We start from the raw sequence: 20991 nt of genomic DNA, 5'->3' as shown, positions 1-20991 counted from the left end.
AACTAGAAATGCGTTTCCAGTTTTCCAGATATGACAAAGTTCTTCTGATAATGACAAATGAAACACTAATTGCTTCTGATGGTACACACTTCGTTTGTGAGCTTATCCATTACTTCCTAAGGGCTGAGAGGTAACCTGTTATTTGTACCTTTAACAGCGATGTGAGTAGTGTCAGAGGATTATGTGTAGTAGTGTCATACAATGAAAACAGAAAATCCCAGTGCGGATAACAGAAGACTTTATTTAAATGATAATGAGAGGAAAATGTCAAAAGCACGTCTGGGCTCAAAGCCACACCAAGGCAGACGGCTGGGGTGGAGATCACACACTGGCACCGGAACGATGAACCACACACGTTCGGGCTCCGGCCAGACAAACGAACGGTGGGAGAGAGTATGGGGGCCCCGATACGGGGTAGGGTGCGTAGACCGCTCCCGTGAGCGCCGCGTCACGGAACCCACTGGGACAGGGGGTAAATCCTGCGGCGGGCAGAGGGAGAGAGAGAGAGCGTTAGAGAAACAGATGAGAGAAGCTGGACAGCTCCAGTGATGAAGGACCTCTCCGATGGACAGCGACAATGCCGCGATGAGTCTCTGCAGTTAAGTAATAGATCAGTCTGTAAATCCAACTGAGGTTGAAGATAATCCGAAACAGGCAGCAGAGAAACAGTCCAGAGAGCCGAGGGTGTGAACAGAATCCCAGCTATAATTCCTGGACAGCAGATAGCACAAATGAAATAAATAAATCCAAACTAGAAATCGACACAAGACAAGACTGGAAACTAGCTAAGCTAGTAATGGCGAGAACATACACAGACGAACTTGCAAGGAACAAACACACACACAGGGATTAAATACTAAACCGATTGGGCATCAAATGAATATCAGGTGAGAGACGCAGGTGAAAGAAATGACACCAATGACACCCGTGACAGAGCCGCGCATGTGTGAAAACAGTCAACACAGAAACATGAACAGAGAAACAAAAATACAGCAGTCACAAAAACCAAAGTCACGACAAGTAGCACTTAATCATGAGACATACGTTCGATTTCTGATACTGAGAAATGTTTAGGAAGACTTGTTCCATTCTGGGAAGTAACTGATTTACAAAACGAAGTACACACATTAAATGAAGCATTTGAAGCTACAGCGAATGTCACTTTTATTTCTATTGCTTTTTCTACTTTTATTTTCTATAGAAAAGTTGTTTTGCAAAATCAAATGGCACTTGACATGCTGTTGGCTTCTCAGGGGAGCACATGTAATTGTAATTGCGAGCGAATGTTATGTTGCCTATACATTCCGGAAGATTCTGGGAAAGTGGTTGATAATCTGGCTAAAGTTTTGCACAAACGAATAGCTAAGCTAAATAAAAACCATGGTCTTTTCTCATCTGACTGGTTTACATCAATATTAGAACCACTTTGGAATCATTTAAAAACCACCTTTGGTAGTCGCAATTTCAAAAGTGTTTGTCATCTTGCTCTTGTACATAAGAGTCATAAGAGTGTTGATTTGTCTTATTAGACACTTGACTGTGACAGGCCCATCAAGGCCATTATTCAGTATAAGACATACTCCCTCAACCGACGCTGGTACGCGGAAACACAGAAATGACCTGTTCTTTTAAGAGCATGTAGAAGGGAAAAGTAAGGACTGGCCATCCAAGCTTTTTAAAGCTGTGTTTTGATAAAGATTATGAAAGTTTGCTTGCTATAATCATTTAATTTTGTCTTATATGATTAAGAGGGGGGAGTGAAGGATCCTACCTTAGATCCTCACGTGCAGAATGTTTTTATTATTGTGTTTTTTATCTTTAATCATTTATTTACATAATCATTTTATAATCATTAGTTATTATCCATTTAATTATTGTATTTGATTATTAAATATTATTTTATCATTATCAATTTCATTATTATCATTTTTATTATTACATTATTGTTTATTAATTAATTTATTCATTATTGTTTTTATTCATTATTCATTTATTCATTCTTTATTATATTTCTATATTTTATTATATCATTCATTAATTCATTGTATTTCTATATTTTATATATCTCTTGGTGGTTCAGTTTCACATTTGGGAAGTTTCAAAGAACTGTTCTCAGGGCCGGGGTCAAGGGGGGGCAGTCGCGGGCAGTGCCCCCCCGAACAGGTTGTTGTGCCCCCCCTACAAAGTTTTTTATTACTTTAATATATATCAAGAATAATTCAAATAAATTAAACATTGAATGTTTCATGACTTGTAATGTAATCAAATGAGGAAAATATAGTTGATATATGTTTTCTTTAATTAAAATAGACCAGTTTCTCTGATTGGATGTATTGCCGCGTCTCACCCGTCTTACGTCTTTAGCATATTTGTGACTTGATACTAGCAACGTGTTTTTTCGTGGCATTTTATGGATCGTGTAAAATATGGATATTAGAACATTTAGAACGAACCAGCACCGCCTGCTTCATCTTCATGCAAACACAGACTGGCTATGCCTGCAAACTCAGAGATTAGAGGTCGAGGTGGAATTTACAAATCTACAGGACACTGTTTTAAGGAAGTTTAATGTTCTTACACGCCGTCTTCAGCTATTTTAAAGGTAAGTTAGCGTTGTTTTAAATTACGTAAGCTTAAATGTGTGGCTATAGACCGTTAACAGCATTACGACGTGATTATGGTAAAGCAGCTTTTTTAAAGCTAGGACGCGGTGTGCGCTGCGCTATGAAACCCATTCATTTTAATGTCTTGCGCCGAGCCAAGCGCAGCGGAGCTCAGCTTGCGCTCACGCCGCGGTCGAAGTTCAATAGTTTTGCGCATAGTTTGTGGTCTTTTGCACTTTATACGGGAAATGAACTGACAGTCTTTACTAGTTGTATGAGTGTGTGCTTGCTGTATTTGTTGTTTTAATGTCTTGTTTTTGCAAGTTATTGTTGCTATTGCGTGCCCCCCGTTGGAAGCCGAGTGCCCCCCTGTAAGTTATGGTCTGGCGCCGGCTCTGACTGTTCTATCTGTGTGTAAACAAGATAGATAAAGAGAATGTTTATGGAAGCCCACCCACCCAGCAAAATCTGGTTGAAAAGACATCGAAACGACGACTTCTCCAGACGTCTTAATGATGTGAAATTCTGGTTGAAAAGTGAAAGGTGAAAAGACGTGTTTTTCATGCCGTTGAAAAGACGCCTATAAATCGACGTCTAGAAAAAGGCTAAATTTGGTTGAAAAGTGAAAGGTTAAAAGACTTTTCATTGTCGTTGAAAAGACGTCCATATAAGGGCTAAATTTCTATATTATTTCCTATGTCTTTCCAAGGGTTTATCCTCATTTTAAGAATTAATATTATATAATACATTATACTATTATTATTATTAGGCTAATACGTATCTCAAAATAGGACAGCTAACAAAAAGGTAATACGAATTTATATGTCAAATACACATATGACGTGAATATTTCATTAATTGGTTTGTTTTTTCCATAATATATCCCTCGCCTGGCATGGTTAAGGTTCTTACCTTAATGATCAGTTATCCTTGTTGTCCCACTTTTTGACTGCATTTCTAATGACACAGAAAACCTTTTGTGTTCTGCTATTTATACCAGAAACTGCCTTTTACATGCATGTGATCTGAGATAGGCATACACGCATATATGTAATTGTTTTAAAATTCAAATAAAAAGTACTATCACAAATTCACAGATATCACAAATACAAAATACTGTGTGGAAAAATGTATTTAAATACAAATACGTGGGAAAAATGTGGGCACAATGGACAAAGTGTGGGCATACTGAGGGAAAATTGTGGGACCACTGGGCATTTTTCTCGGCCTTAAAACCCATAAAAGCTGTTCATTTCTTAAAGTACAAAATAAGCTTGGCTGAATAATTAGACTTGTTGAAAGTAGCAGTAACAAAAAAAGGCAAACTAAAAATGTTCAACATACATTTCTTTTACCCCTGGGTATAAAAATGTTAAAGGGGTAGTTCACCCAAAAGTGAAAATTCTGTCATCATTTACACACTCTCATGTTGTTACAAACCCGCATAACTTTCTTTGTTCTGATAAACACGAAGGTAGATATTGTAAAAAAAATGTTTGTAACCAAACTGTTTGTGTAAATGATGACAGAATTTTCCCTTCTGGGCGAACCACCCCTCCAAGAAAATGTAGGAAATTTGCTTGTGGATTGAATATTAAATTACTTTTATTTAACCACATAAAACCACTTATTACTAAACAGAAAAAGCAGGTCCAAGAACAATGTCTCCTCATGGGCACCAGTTGATATTTTCTCGTCCGAATCTTTCTTCATCCTGCTCTCGGTCACTCCAGGTGTGTTGTCCTGGTTGCTTTATGGTTACAGCATCTAAGTGAGAACATAAAAAATTAAATGTTAACATTAAAAACAGGGGTTGTCTTAACTAAAAGTAAAGCATGATCAATCCAATTAGGTACACTAATATTAAAAGGAATTTATATTTTATTTTACCTTTGTTATTTAGTCCCAATTATGTATTGCGATATTTCAGACCGATATTAAAATTACCCCATGATGTACTCACACTCAGTAACTCGAGATACACGTGTTCAGACGAACACATTTGAAGAAATTGGAGTTATTTTAGTAAATGTCCGAGCTTTTCCGAGCTTAATATGGGAAAAAACATGGATCAGGGTACATTTTCTGACTTCACAAAGAAGTGCAGCCTTTAAAGAAGTAATCCACAGCGCTTCAAGGGGTTAATAAAGGTCTTCTGTGGGTAATCGATGCTATATAGTAAGAAAAGATAATGTTTTAAACTTTAAAAACTATAATAACTAGTTTCCGGTAACAATGTCTTGGAGTCACACGATTCAATGCGCAATGAGTGGCAATATTTGAGTATGGATTACCTCTGTAAAGGATGAATGCACTTTATTGAGGTTTAAAGTCAGAAGTTGTTCCCTAACTGTTGTTTTCTACAATTATAACGCTTGGAAGCGCAAGTAAAAAAAGGGGCTATTTACACTTGTTATTAAGATGTGATGTTGTCGATCGGATCACAAGTGGACGATACTAAAGACAGGTGTTAATGATGTTCAAAACATCTTGAGCTTGTCCACTTTTGACTACATTTAGAGGTAGTTGAAAACACTTTTGATCGGATTGCTTTTGTGGTGTAAACACGCATGTTGTCGAATGTGTTCCAACAGCCACAAGAGAATATCAAAGAAATATCAAAGAAAGCTTTTACATATAAATGTACAAAACACTGTGCAGCATGTTTACTTACAAGCAGCGGACATAATATTAGGTGCGTCCATTTAAACCCATCCTCAGGGGCGGAGTGGGACCAAAAAATATACCGAGAAATTTTGTATACCACCAGCCCTCCGTGGTAAAAAAAAAAGTCTCGTAGCCTATTTGTAGTAAAACTAGGGTAATACAAATCATAAACAATTTGCCCAACAATATTTTCAAAATATTAATAAAATCATTAAATCATGGCTAATTTTCCTAAATGAGTAACTATACAAAATTATACCTGTTTGAAAGACGGATTTGCACACCACAATCAGCTATAACATAACAGAGCGAGACCAGAGATGAATGTGCTCATAAACGGAGTAATATGGAATAATTTGTGCATCTTTGAATAACTGTAAGAATATTTCCTTTAAATATAATTTTTGTCATATAAAGTTTTGAGAGATAATAATGTTTTTTCCACGGTTATTGCTTTTTTATTTTAACGTGTTTGGCGCATTACCTCAGAGATTATTTCAGTAATATTGCTTTTTTCCCGCTAATAATAATACAATTTACATGCCAATCCTGATAACATGATTCTAACCTAACTACTATGAAGCTAGCATGATGTAAGCATGATTAGCAAGAAACTAGCATGATTAGCATGAAGCTAACATGATGTTAACATGATGTTAGCATTATGCTAACATGAATTAGCATGAAGCTAGCATGATGCTAACATGATTAGCATGAAGCTAGCATGATTAGCATGATGCTAACATGATGCTAGCATGATTAGCATGAAGCTAGCATGATTAGCATGATGTTAGCATGATGCTAACATGAATTAGCATGAAGCTAGCATGATGTTAACATGAATTAGCATGAAGCTAGCATGATGCTAACATGAATTAGCATAAAGGAGAACACAGAAAATCAATAGATAATATAAGAAGTAGAGAAAGCGGTTAAACCGTACAAGCGAGCATATTAATAATGTAACGTATACAGTAAAGTGCTGAGTTAAGCCAAAGTTGGCTGACTCTCCCTGGGACTAAAAACCCTCTAGGAAAAAAACCCCAATGGGAAAACGTCCTAGAAGGACAAAAACCCTTGGGAGGAATTAATATATATTTATATATATATATATAGAAACGGTAGGGATAGGAGGCGGGTAAGCAAATTAAACTGGTTTAGCCGGTGGTCGTTGGTCGGGCATCGGCTGGTCATCACGTTGAAGGACAGCCAGTGGATCAGTGATGCAATGATCTTTACAGCAACCGGAACTGGGTCTGTTTGTCTCATGGTCCTTGTGGTCGAGGACGAGACAGGGAGAGAAAAACAGAATTCTATTAACGTAGGGGCCGTTCGCATGCAATGCAAGTGTCAAACATTATAGTGGTTCAAGTCGGCTCGGTTCCAGACAGGCTAGTCTCGCGTAGCCAGACCTTCAATACTGAAGGTCTGGTGTTTTTCGCTGCTTTTTCTGGACAAAGCCCTGTTTGACCGACATGTCAAACAACCAATCACAGTTTGTTTCATCTAGCGTCACGTTTCGGACTCCCCACAATAACGAGCCGGCTGGCAACAAGCCAGTTATTGAAATAACCAGCCCCAACCGAATAGCATCTAAATAAACAACATGACTCACCATAGGACAACGTTGTGCACTTTATCAACAGCCACACCAATGAGACGCTCCCGTTAAACATCTGTTTGAAGCATATCTCTCCACTTTTTAACACATACAAGCAATTCAGCAGAACCAAACTTTTTGACTCCACTAACTGCCTCAAGCAAAACTCTTGGACATCTTTTAGATAGTCGATGCTGCGAACTTTGCATATTTTTGAGAATCCAATGTTTAGCTGATCATGATAACTGCTCATTATTATCCACGTGAACACGACTGATTCTCTTCCTCAATGGAACGTCATAGCTTTGTTTTCCAGGGACCGAAACTAATCGCGACCCTCGCGTCTCGTGGAAATCCGGTTTATTTCAACCAATCAAAGACGACTTTAACATTCTCACAGGGTTTCCAGAAAAGTGTACGAAAAACATCAGACGTTCAGCCAACAGATTGTGGGCGTGACGTCTGAGGCTGAGACTACAGACAGGCTAACTATTGCGGCAATAGTATATTACCCATATGAGGTATGTGAGTGCTTTGTTCTAGACAAACTAACTACTGTGGGAAATGTACATTTACTGGACATTTTATGTGAATGCTTTGTTAAAGAAGAATGTCTTAAGTTTAGATTTAAATTGATCGACTTTGATTATTATTATTTGGTAAATCATTCCAGAGCTTAGGGGCTAAGTAGGAAAAGGATCTACCACCTTTAGACACTTTTGATATTCTAGGGATAATTAAGTGACCAGAATTTTGTGAGCGCAGTTTACGTGATGGATTGTATTCTGATAGTAGTTCTTTAATATACGAGGGCGCTAGGCCATTTAAGGCTTTGTAGGTGATTATAATAAATGGTGATATTTAACTGGAAGCCAGTGTAAAGATGCCAGAATTGGACTGATGTGGTCATACTTTTTAGATCGAGTAAGCACTCTTGCGGCGGCGTTTTGAACCAGCTGTAGCTTGTTTACCTGATTTGCATGGCATCCCCCGAGTAACGAGTTACAATAGTCTATTCTAGAGGTCATAAAAGCATGTATAAGCTTTTCTGCGTCTGATGCAGACAGCATATGGCGTATTTTTGAGATATTTCTAAGATGGAAGAATGCTGTGCGGCAGATGTTGGCGATATGACTATCAAAAGATAGATTGCTGTCGAACATTACACCTAAATTCTTAACCGTGGAAGATGGCACCACCGTGCAGCCATCTATGGGCAACTTGTAATCTGACATATTATGTTTGTAGCGATTCGGTTCAATAATAAGTATCTCTGTCTTATTGGAGTTTAGCATAAGAAAGTTTTGTGCCATCCAGTCCCTAATATCTCTAATGCAGTCTGTTAGCTTAGAAAACTGGTGGGTTTCGCTAGGATGCGACGAGATGTAAAGCTGGGTATCATCCGCATAGCAGTGAAAACTTATGTTATGTTTCCTGATAATGTCTCCTAGAGGTAACATATATAACGAGAATAGGATAGGGTCTAGAACTGATCCCTGAGGTATGCCGTATTTAACGGGGGAGTGATATGACTGTTCCTCATTTACATAAACAAAGTGATATTGATTGGTTAGATACGATCTGAACCAGGCTAACGCCTGACCACTGATGCCAACATAGTTTTCTAGTCTATTGAGTAAGATTGTGTGATCTATTGTGTCAAAGGCTGCACTAAGGTCTAGTAATATAAGGATTGAGATTTCATCACGATCGGATGTTAATAGGAGGTCATTTGTAACTCTAAGCAGCGCTGTCTCTGTGCTATGGTGGGGCCTGAATCCTTATTGGAACTTTTCATGTAGCATGTAGCTAGCATGATGCTAGCATGAATTAGCATGAAGATAGCAAGATTTATTATGAAATTAACATAAAGCTAGCATGAAGCTAGTATGACTTAGCATGAAGCTAACATGATGCTAACATGAATTAGCATGAAGCTAGCATGATGTTAACATGAATTAGCATGAAGCTAGCATGATGCTAACATGAATTAGCATAAAGCTAACATGATGCTAACATGAATTAGCATGTAGCTAGCATGATGCTAGCATGAATTAGCATGATGCTAGCATGAATTAGCATGAAGCTAGCAAGATTTATTATGAAATTAGCATAAAGCTAGCATGAAGCTAGTATGACTTAGCATGAAGCTAACATGATGCTAACATGAATTAGCATGAAGCTAGCATGATGCTAACATGATTTAGCATGAAGCTAACATGATGCTAACATAAATTAACATGAAGCTAGCAAGATTTATTACGAAATTAGCATAAAGCTAGCATGAAACTAGCATGAAGCTAGTATGACTTAGCATGAAGCTAGCATGATGTTAACATGAATTAGCATGAAGCTAGCATGATGCTAACATGATTTAGCATGAAGTTAGCAAGATTTATTATGAAATTAGCATAAAGCTAGCATAAAACTAGCATGAAGCTAGTATGACTTAGCATGAAGCTAGCATAAGGCTAACATGACCAAAAGACCCAACGCCCATGTCTCTATGATGTTCGGATCCAGAGATATAAGGCTTTGTTTATTATGTTGCTAGGGTGCTCATATTTGGTTGCTAGGGGCGTGGCTTAATACCTCAATAAGAATCCTCAGAGACGGATTGGATGCCTGAGTAAAATGAGCCCACCCCTATGTCTCAGTGACACTCTACTGCAAAGATATCCATCTGGGCATTTTATAATGGCAGTCTATGGAAGATGTTGCTAGGGTGCCCAAAAATGGTTGCTATGGGCGTGGCTTAATAGCTATGGGACGATCCCGAGAGACTGATTGGATGCCTGAGTAAAATGAGCCCACCCCTATGTCTCTATGACCCTGTAAAGCGAATATATTCCATCTGGAACGTTTTAATTCCCTTTTATGGGCATGTTTCCTGCCCCATTATAAGTCAATGGGAAATTTTGGGGGCCTCTTCCACCCCAGGGGTACAGCTTACACCCCATTGTGATGTATGTTCTCACACAGCCTGTCAGCCTCCTAAAATGTGGTAAGCCACAAGTTTCTACAAATTTCTCGCTCGCAGCTATGACCCGTCAAAGTTTGTCGCAATGTTAAGTAAATGGGACTTTTCGGAAGTTTTATGTCCCGTTTTAGGAATTCTGTAAGTCGGATCCCATCAAAAAGATATAGCACACTTCTTTAGACCAGTCAGAATGTCCGTGGAAAATTTCGTGGATGTAGCTTGAAAGCTGTCGGACGAGTTAGCCGCAGAAATTTTAGTCTCAGAAGAAGAAGAAGAAGAAGAAGAAGAAGAAGAAGTTTAAATACAATATCAGTATGTTGGCTTTGTCAAGCCAACATAATAATAATAAGTTTAAATACAATATCAGTATGTTGGCTTTGTCAAGCCAACATAATAAGTTTAAATACAATATCAGTATGTTGGCTTTGTCAAGCCAACATAATAAGTTTATATACAATATCAGTATGTTGGCTTTGTCAAGCCAACATAATAAGTATGCAAGATAATAATAGTGATGCCTTGCATAAATGCAAGCACCACTAATTATAACTAGATAGGTACATTTCCTGAAGAAAATGTGAAGTGGTGCTTGCCGTGGCAAAATTCTGGGGACAATATTTGATAATACTCCAAGCCAAAAGTAAAACAATCCAACTCTCGGGTCTCTACAATGTTCTGATGCGGAGATATAAGTCTTTGTTTATGCGGTTGCTCGGGTACTGTATTTGGTTGCTAGGGAAAAAATTGCCATCCACTAATGATTACCCTCCGAGTCACGAGTCAAACGGTCCAACCCCCGTGCCTCTACGATTTTCTGATGCGGAGATATAAGGCTTTGTTTACTCTGTTGCTAGGGTACTGTATTTGGTTGCTAGGGAAAAAATTGGCATCCCATAGTGATTACACTCTGAGTCACGAGTCAAACGGTCCAACGCCCGTGTCTCTATGATGTTCTGATGCAGAGATATAAGGCTTTGTTTATCCGGTTGCTAGGGTACTGTATTTGGTTGCTAGGGAGTAAATTTGCATCTACTAGTGATTACACTCCGAGTCACAAGTCAAACGGTCCAACCCACATGTCTCTACGATGTTCTGATGCAGAGATAAGGCTTTGTTTATGCGGTTGCTAGGGTACTGTATTTGGTTGCTAGGGAAAAATTACCATCCAGTAGTGATTACCCTCCGAGTCACGAGTCAAACGGCCCAACCCCCGTGTCTCTACGATGTTCTGATGCGGAGATATAAGGCTTTGTTTACTCTGTTGCTAGGGTACTGTATTTGGTTGCTAGGGAAAAAAATGGCATCCACTAGTGATTACCTTCCAAGTCACGAGTCAAACGGTCCAAACCCTGTGTCTCTACAATGTTCTGATGCGGAGATATAAGGCTTTGTTTATTCGGTTGCTAGGGTTCTCAAATTTGGTTGCTAGGGAGAAAATTGGCATCCCATAATGATCATACTCCAAGCCACAAGTAAAACGGTCCAACCCCTTTGTCTCTACGATGTTCTGATGCTGAGATATAAGGCTTTGTTTACTCCGTTGCTAGGGTACTATATTTGGTAGCTAGGGAAAAAATTGGCATCCACTAGTGATTACACTCCGAGTCACAAGTAAAACGGTCCAACCCCCATGTCTCTCAAAGTTCTGATGCGGAGATATAAGGCTTTGTTTAATAAAATGAGCCCACCCCCTTGTCTCTACAACATTGTAAAGCAAAGATATCCCACCTGGAACATTTTTATTCTCTTTTATGGGCATGTTTCCCATGGGGTACAACTTACACCCCATTGTGATTCATGTTCTACGACAAACCGTGCAGGAAGAGTTAGGCGCCGAAATTTTGTCCAGAAATAAGAATAAAAATAACTAGATGAGGTTAAAGTTTGTGAACAAACTTTATGTCGGCTTGAGAAAGCAGAGTCTGAGAGTAATAGATGGAGCTGCAGATGGGGCAGCTGAGTTAGTTGGGGCAGATGAGTTAGTTGGGGCAGATGGGGCATTTGAGGCAGAATTGGGCAGAATTGGGCATTTGGGGCAGAATTGGGCATTTGGGGTAGATGGGGCAGAATGAGGCAGTTGGGGCAGATGGGGCATTTGGGGCAGAATTGGGCAGTTGGGGTAGAATTGGGCAGTTGGGGCATTTGGGGCAGATGGGGCATTTATGTTTGTGTGAGTGTGTTTGTGTGTGTAATAATGTGTTTGTGTGTGTAATACCGCATGCGTGTGTGTGTGTGTGTGTGTGTCTGTGTGTGTGTGTCTGTGCTATTGAGTGAGTTTTGTGAGACAGAGAGAGACTGCGAGAGACTGAGAGATGATGATGTAATGTATTTGTATGTATGAGAGTTGAAAGTTAGAATTTGAAAATAAACATTCAGCCTAAACATTCTACGACTGTAAGTCTATGGGACTTTTTTAGGATGTTTGATCGGACGGTTAAGGAGAACGATAAGTCCGATCCCTTAGAAAAAAAAGCAACTCAAGTCAGATCAGACGCAAGGTCTGTGCAAAGTTTGGGGACTGTAACTTAAAAACTCTAGGAGGAGTTAGAGTTAGAAATTTGGCTCGGAAGAATAAGAATAAAGGGCAGTTTCCCGGACAGGGATTAGCTTAATCCAGGACTAGGCCTTAGTTTAATTAAAAAATATAACTAGTTTTAACAAACATGCCTTACGAAAAACATTACCAGTGTGCATTTTGAGGCAAAACAAAGGGCACTGATGTATTTTAAGATAAGGTAAGTGCAAATTGTTTTCAGTTTGAACAGCTCTTAAAAATGTTTTAGTCTAGGACTAGTCTAATCCCTGTCCGGGAAACCACCCCAATAAGTTTAAGAGCAACAACAGTATGTTGGCTTTCTCAAGCCAACATAATAACTAGATAATAAAGATTGAAGACAAACTTTATGTTGGCTTGACAAAGCGTACCCTGAACTTTTTTAACAGTTTGACAGGATAAACCTCTACTTATAAATTTAGTTTAGTCTAGATCAGTGTTTCCCAATCCTGGTCCTCGGGCACCCCCTCCCAGAAAGTTGTAGATGTTTCTTTATTTAACACACCTGATTTAACTCATCAGCTTGTTAAGGAGACATGTTTACCATTTTGGAAGGAGGCTGATGAGTCGAATCAGGTGTTTTGGATGGGGAGACGTCTGGGGCTTTCTGGGAGGGGGTGCCCGAGGACCAGGATTGGGAAACACTGGTCTAGATGTTTGCATGTTTTTGCAAGTGTGATGCTAGCATGATTTAAAAAAAGTTACCATGACTTAACATGAAGCTAACATGATTTAACATGGTTTAACAAAGTTACCATGATGTTAACATTGATTTAGAATTAAGACAACATGATTTAGCATGAAGCTAGCATGAAGCTAACATGATTACCATGAAGCTAGCATGATTAGCATGAAGCTAGCATGATTAGCATGAAGCTAGCATAATGCTTACAAGATTAACATGAAGCTAACACAATGTGAAACTAACATAATGCTAACATGATTTACATGAATGTAGCATGATTAACATGACCCTAGCATAATTAGTATGAAGCTAGCATGATGTTAACATGATTAGCGTGAAGGTAGTATGATGTTAGCATGATTAACATGTTAGCATGATTAACATGATGTTAGCATGATAGTAGCATGATTAGCATGAAGCTAGCATGAAGCTTCAATAAAGCAAACTTTATTTTTTTATTTTATTTTCACAAACTTTATTTACAAGCTTTAGTTTTCCAAATGTACAACTCCAAAGTTTGCATAATTAACGATGCACCGCTTAACGTGCAGTCTGAAATAAAAGATCCCTGTTTAAATTGTATATCCTATGTCCGGTGTTATCACTCATCCATCTCCCGGGCTACATACAGTCTCTAACATTTGATTGTATGCAATGATAGTTTTACTAATGCTGAATTTACACCAAACGCGTTTTGGGCGTCAAAATCGCGTCTACCGCGCATAGTTTGCCGCTTGAACACTTTGAATGCATTCGCGCGTGAGGGCGGAGTAGACGCGCGGAAAAAGCAAGCATTTGACGCGCGTCCGAGGCAAACTCCGCTTCTTGTGGGAGGGACAACTGCTGTGCGAGTGTCTGTTTGCAAGATGACTGATGTTGATTGTGCATTTATCAAGAGTTACCAGTTTGTATTGGGTAACCTTACTATAGGGGGAAAATAAACGGCGCGGGTCGATAAACGTCACGTGGCTCAAAAGTGAAGTGTGTATTACAACTTACCAGGTTGCCCAAAGTCCTTACTGACACTCTTCAAAGCGAGGTCCTTTTTATTCCTGTATCCTATAGAAATAAGAACTTGTGTCATATAGCTCCGAGTGACTGCTTGAATGAGTGACTCCGGGCGGGGCTGCCACCACAGCAGCAGGCAGGCTCCTGATTTGTTAACGCGGCGCGAAATTCCGCCAAAGTTCAAATTTTTCACTACACAAAACCAATGCGAACCACCTGACAGTTGAGCTGCAAGGCTTATAGCCTGTCCCTTGACCCAAGATATTTATGAGTTGAGTTGGGGTGGGTCTTCTTCGATGGAACTTTTCACTTCTGCTTTGGAAGTCCCCGTTTGCACAAATAACTGCAGTAGCTTGCACAAAATAGCTCCTGCATCCTGTTGTTTTTCACACCCCAACTGGCCGAGCTGACTCTCTGTAAATCAACAAGTTAAAGACACACACACAGCACAGTTTCATGCAAACATTTAAAGGTAAAACATTCTAAGCCCTACGCAATGGATTTATATGTAAGCTTTGATCATGTACAGAAAAATAAGACTATTAATCATAACCACAACTAATTGTAATACTATATGGTAAAATGCTATACATTGATAATTATAGCTGCTTTATAATAATGATGATAAGAAGCAATGCAATTCTTAATAATGCAAGGATATAATGATGATGTGGGGAATGTTTTCTTTTTCCTTCAATATTTAGGGATCATGGCGTGCTTAGATTAACTTGAAACTTTGGCACACACATCACAGTTGTTGGCTATTAATTGTGGACAAAAAGGTCAGACAAAGACGTGTCTCTTTAGCAGCTCACTAGTGCCCTCGTTCATCTAAAATGTGGGCTCACTTTTACTTACATCCCCAAATGGGTCAGTAACAACATAAAATAGTCCACTGATATTGACCCACTTGGTGCACATGCCCATCGTAACTCATTTTCTGGAAGGCACCGTATAGCGATAAAAAGACATGCGAGGGCCCGCCATCGCTGCTTGCAGCTATATTTATGTTGTGAAATCTAAAAAGTGCAGGGCATACACTCTGCAATTCCATTGTCTTGTCATCCAATTGAAATTGCTCACACAGTTCTGATGTGTTTTTCTGCCCATTTTGATTGCCAGAATATCATCTGCCCTCATCATCAGCTGTTTTTAAACAACCGGCCGATGTCTGATAAATAGCATTTATCTGGCGATACTGATTATAGGCAGATACATTGGTACATTCCTTATATTTAGAATAGGTTAAAATAACAAATTTTATTAATTCTAGTAAAAATCATCCTTTCAGTTATAACAGTGCTTGTAGCTGAAGATAAAAATATCTAAAAGGTTTTTTTACCTTTTAAAAAATCCAGCCCCTGTATGGTCTGCTTTTCAGGTGAAACTGGGGATTTAAATTTCATCCCCACACAAATTATTATGTCAGATGGTCTTATGGCATTTCTAAGATCTTATTTTGTTCATCACAGAAATGTTGGCCAGAAACTGACAACCATTGCCTCAGTCCTAAATGGGAAGTCATCCAATATCTGATGCGATCAACAAAAGTGTCATCTGCCTGACGAGCGGAAATCCAAGGCACGTAATCTTGTGACAGGTGTGCTTGCAAAAATAGATTTGTAAATGGAGAAAAAATAGAGGCTTTTTCTGAGATAGTTTTAAAGTCTGATTTTGTGATGCAAGCAGGACTGCTTATACCTGACCCACAATTAAAATAACATGGAATTGAAGTAACTCCCTCTGGAGTCCCTCCAAAAACCACTGAGTAAACAGTATATTAAGATGGTTTGCAGGGTAAGAGAAGTAAGGAAACAGTGAGAGAGAGAACAATGTCAAACTATATTTTTAAAGGGAATAGGAGATAAACATCATCTATTTAAACAAACCTAATGCTTGACTGCTCATCGTAGGAGGCATTTCATACATAAAATATGTTCCGTCACAGATATTGGGCCTTATCAGAAGAAAAGGAGGCAGAGGCGGGCTGGGAGAACCTTGGTGAGAGCGCTGGGCTGTTTGTAGCGGATGATTGGGGCCCCAAAGCTAGAGATGCTTTGCTGATAGCATCAGTCCTTCTGTCTGTCAGCCTTCAAGGCAGAGGGTGACAGAAAAGAGAGTGAAAGGGAGAAAGAAAAATGATATGGAAAGGAGAAAATTGATAGACAGAAAAACTTTGAATAGAAGAGGAAGTGTTTAGACATATAGTTCAAGTGAATATGGACCTCCTTTAAGGCGTTGCCCTCTGAGACAGACTGCGGGAACTGCTTCACCCCTCTCTTCCAAAGGCAAGCCAAAGCAGGGGTCTGCATCTTCCCAAAGAAAAGCCACCACAAAAAGCAGAACATGCCTGCAGACATTGGCTGTGTGAGGGTGCGCTTGGGTCCCATGGTAATTGTGTGTATACTTAAAGGATTTCTTCATCCAATTGAAATTTGAATATATTATTAAATTGTGTCACCTATGTAGTAGAACTGTGAAGTTATTTTAGAAATTGGTGCCTTCTAGGCCGAGAAAAGTCAGAAAATGTGGTTTTTGGCTCATGTGGATGAAAAACACCAAGTCCCAGAATGCATTGCTTCGCTGCTCTACGAGGCCACTCCCTAGTCACGCCTACCGGTTCGAGACGGCAGGAGGGAGGGAGATTCAACTCGGCTAAATACAACTTTTACAGACACGTCTGCAACGATTTAGTTGATATATTATTATAAATACTACCTTTTCCACATTGAAATGATGATATGTTGCGTTGTAACGGGATGTTCAACCAAAACCAGGAAAGGACAAGCAGTAAGTTTTCATCATTTGCCGCGGTGTAAACAATGGCTGCAGGCTATCAACCACGCAAAGTTCAGAGAAGACAACAATGCGGTAAAATTGAAAAACCTGAGGGTTTGCAGTCTCCATTTCAAGCTGGAAGATATCGAACCCAATGTACTCGGAATGAAGCGAAACACGCTAAAGGACACTGCGATTCCGTCTATATGTACCTTCACAGACACGACGAACAGCCGGGCCCATCTGGCATCAGACGCATTCGTAAGACGCAGAGGTAAGACTTTTGCTAATACTCGTTTCTGATCACACAGTAGCCTTTACATAGTGATACAGTTGTAAGCAGTAAAGTTAGCAAAGTAACGCTAGATAGACAATGACATATAAGTTGGCTGTTCTCAACATAAAACAACTGTTAGCTACCGAGCTACTTCTAGGGGCGGTTTCCCGGACCAGGATTAGCTTAATCCAGGACTAGGCCTTAGTTTAATTAGGAAATATAACTACTTTTAACAGACATGCCTTACTAAAAACATTACCTGTGTGCATTTTGAGGTAAAACAAAGGGCCCTAATGTATTTTAAGTAGGGCCGGGACTCGATTAAAAAAATTTATCTAATTAATTAGAGGCTTTGTAATTAATTAATCTAAATTAATCGCATTTTAATCGCATATAAATATTTGACCTGAGAACATTAAGAAGTAATTTTTTACATGGATTTTAGTATACACTCTTAGAAAGGATGTGTTAATTTTATACACATCATTGTGCTGTAAGCTTTTAACACATTATGTGTAATTTTAACACATTATGAGTCATTTTGTCTTGATTTTGTGTTCAAGTATAACACATGTTGTGTTAAAAGTAATACAAAATGTGTTGTTTCAATAATAACACAGAGATGGGTGGATTCCAGGACGACGCAGTTAGTGTGTTGTCCCAGAATCAACACTAATGTGTTGTTTTTAACACATTCGTTCTTAGAGTGTACCATGAATAATGACTGAATACATAAGCTTAAGCAACAAAATATTGTTTATTGAGCCCTATTCGGACAGGATTAGTTTTACAGGGGTAGATGGCGTAATGTAATTTTACCACAGGACGTCTATAATATTAATGGTCAATTCGGACGGGATTAGAAATCTCTGTAAAACATTCAGAAGTGGGAGGGGTAACTCGTTGGCGCAGCGCGTCACCTCTCGTCTTCACGTGCACGTTACCTTGCTTCCAGATATCAGATGTGCAAACAACATGACACAGACAAGGAAAACGCGAAACACTGTTTAATTTCAGTTTGGGGAGAACGTCAGTTTCATAAACAGTTCCATGCCTCCGAGAAGTAAAATTGACTTTTTTTTAAAAAGTTTGTGTCGTGTTTTATTCAGAAACTGACTTGTAACTGACTTGTTTCTCCGTCTAGACGCAAGTAAATGCTTCTTTAAGCGCTTTTATATTTAAAAGAAACCCGCAAATTAAAAGGAAATGACGCGATTTACGTGTATATTTACAGCTGGTCTATTCGCACTGGATTTGTATTACCTGAGGTAATTTCTCCGGACCTTTTTACAGAAGGTAAAAGACGCCGTAATCTTTACTGACATTGTCCGTAATGATTACTGACATGGAGCATTCGGACTGGACTAAAATCACCGAGAAGCTCTAATAAAAACTTGCTTTACCCCACATCCCTATGTAAAACTAATCCCGTCCGAATAAGTCGTTGTGCCCGGAGTCGGGCTAATGTCCATGCTACAGTAGCTGCTGTATGTTTTGCGTTGAGATGCTCGATGTGCTGCGGTGATATGTGAATTCCTTGTTGCATAGCTTACACACAACCATGCTTTTATCGACGCTTACATCCGTTCGTTTTTTATAAAAAAAAATTCCCATCCACGGGGCCAACCAAAGCGATCTCATCAGCCTCTTGGTTCATGTTCACTGTGGTTTGTTGTGAAGTCATGAACGCTAGTTGGTGCTCCAGTATAATCGGTTCGCCGAAACTCATGAGAAATGTTCCGCGGTGCAAAAATAAGTGCGATTAAAATGCGTTAAAAATGTTTAACGCGTTATTTTTGTGTAATTAATTAATCTTAATTAACGCGTTAAAGTCCCGGCCCTAATTTTAAGATATGTCAGTGCAAGTTGTTTTCAGTTTGGAGAGCTCTTAAAAGTGTTTAAGTCTAGGACTAGTCTAATCCCTGTCCGGGAAACCACCCCATAGAGTTTTACTTTACCACGCAAGCCTGTTGCTGTAAAGTTATTTGAGATAACTGCAGATACATTTGCGAGATGTACATTATTAATTCAATAATATTTATGCTTGCTACACGTACCATATTCTTATTCAGACTTTATTGATAAGGTGGTGTTGATAAATTCAAAAACTACATGCAAAGTCAAACTTCTGCTGTTATTTTGGTGAAAGTAATGCAAAAGTATTGTTCTGCATTTACTCACAGGTTTCCGGAAGAAGATGCAGAACAAGGGGAAAAAAGAACAATGAAATCCTCCTTGCATGGACCAGGTCAGTGTTGGTTTGTAATGTGGGAGACTTTACATTGGTTTGCAAGGTTCAAAGTTACTAATTGTATTATCTTTCATAGGTCTGTCATAAATCATATGTGGTTTTCCTGTGCAACCAGTAAGGGGGGCGTCGAGGTAAGACATTTGATTCTAATTTGTTTCTTTTTTTAGGAAAAAAGATTTTTCTAGACTTATTGATAATAATCATATTTTCATGCAGGTACTGAAATGCCGGTAGAAGTCCATTCTACACCATATATTAAACATAATATTATATTACTACTCTTATAATGTTAGTTCCGGCACTACAATGGTACCACACTGCACATAGCTGTACATATCTTATCTATATGGTTCTTGCTGAATATTAATATTTATTGTGTTTTTCTTATAATATATTCTGTTTATACACTACATCAATATTATTTATACTACTATTAGGTTACTGCTACTAAATCGCACATATCTGTACGTGTTGTTCATACATGGTTCATATTACAAATCCATATTTATTCTGCTCTTACAAGGTAACAGCTAATAAACTGCACACATTTATATTTTGTTTATATTACTCTAACCACCTTCTGTAAACAAACAGTATACTACTGTCTATACTGCACTATATATTTTTTGCAGTTCTGGTTGGAAACAAATTACACTTAGTTTTTTTTGTACTTGTACTCTGCATAATGACAGTAACGTTGAATCTAATCTAATTTCCTACCCTTTACAGGAGAAGCACGGTTCAACCAAATGTTCTGCAAGAAATCCAAGCAGTGGGTCTTGAAGAAAAGCTTCATACCACACACCACACATTTTGTAGACGAACTCATCCAGAAGGCCATTGACAAGACTCAATCCAAACATTGTGTTCAAAGTGCCAACGTCCTCACTTGCCCTGCCACAGCCTGCGCTGCCACCCAACATTGCACCAGTCCCTAAAACCATCAAAGGAGGCTGCCACGACTTCTTTCAAAAGTCGCTTCTGAGACTGACACTTTCTAATAATAATAATAATAATAATCACCTTTTCCCTGAGTCATATTGCTGTGTCTAATCAGATTCTGCCACCACTCTTTATATTTATATTATTATATACTGTGTGTATATATACACAATGTTTTTGTATATATTTTTGCTTTGTTTTTATTTTGTGCAGGACATTTTTAGATGTAAATTATGTCATTGTTTATTTTAATGTGTTCTTTTCACTGGTGACACAATATTTTTCCTTTGTGAATAATAAAAAATAAATTTCTTCATCTAACCCTGTCTTTTGTACACCAAATTTATACATTATAGACTTGTAGAGGCGCAATGATTACTGTTACTGTGATTTAGCTGTCATTACTTACTTTAGAAAATCATTTGGGTTAAGCAAAATATTATGTTTGTTACACAATTTAGACTTAAACTTTTAAAAAAAGGCAAGAATGCTTTCCTCAAATTGCAGTCACTCTAATGTAGCAGCAATAAGGACTATAACACGAACCACAATCAATGTGAGTTTTAACTTTTTATTAAAAAACAAACAATTCACACTTATAGCTCATCCAGAGCTTCATCCGTTTATTTATAGCCGCTATAATGTC

The 20991-nt window shown here is 38.6% G+C and overlaps 2 long non-coding RNA genes across 2 annotated transcripts; one reads left to right on the top strand and one right to left on the bottom strand.

The window, feature by feature from the left end:
* Positions 1 to 221: 221 nt before the first annotated feature.
* Positions 222 to 14684, bottom strand: LOC129451073 (uncharacterized). The gene is made up of 2 exons (XR_008646575.2): positions 14089 to 14684; positions 222 to 4370 (listed from the first exon to the last, which is right to left on the bottom strand). It is a non-coding gene; the product is annotated as an uncharacterized lncRNA (long non-coding RNA).
* Positions 14685 to 19077: 4393 nt separating this feature from the next.
* Positions 19078 to 20735, top strand: LOC141365617 (uncharacterized). The gene is made up of 3 exons (XR_012370680.1): positions 19078 to 19400; positions 19480 to 19534; positions 20133 to 20735. It is a non-coding gene; the product is annotated as an uncharacterized lncRNA (long non-coding RNA).
* The last annotated feature ends 256 nt before the right edge of the window (positions 20736 to 20991 follow it).

The sequence above is a fragment of the Misgurnus anguillicaudatus genome, chromosome 8 (assembly GCF_027580225.2).
Source record: "Misgurnus anguillicaudatus chromosome 8, ASM2758022v2, whole genome shotgun sequence".
Classification (NCBI taxonomy): Eukaryota; Metazoa; Chordata; class Actinopteri; order Cypriniformes; family Cobitidae; genus Misgurnus; species Misgurnus anguillicaudatus.
This window is presented reverse-complemented; position numbering and strand designations above follow the sequence as displayed.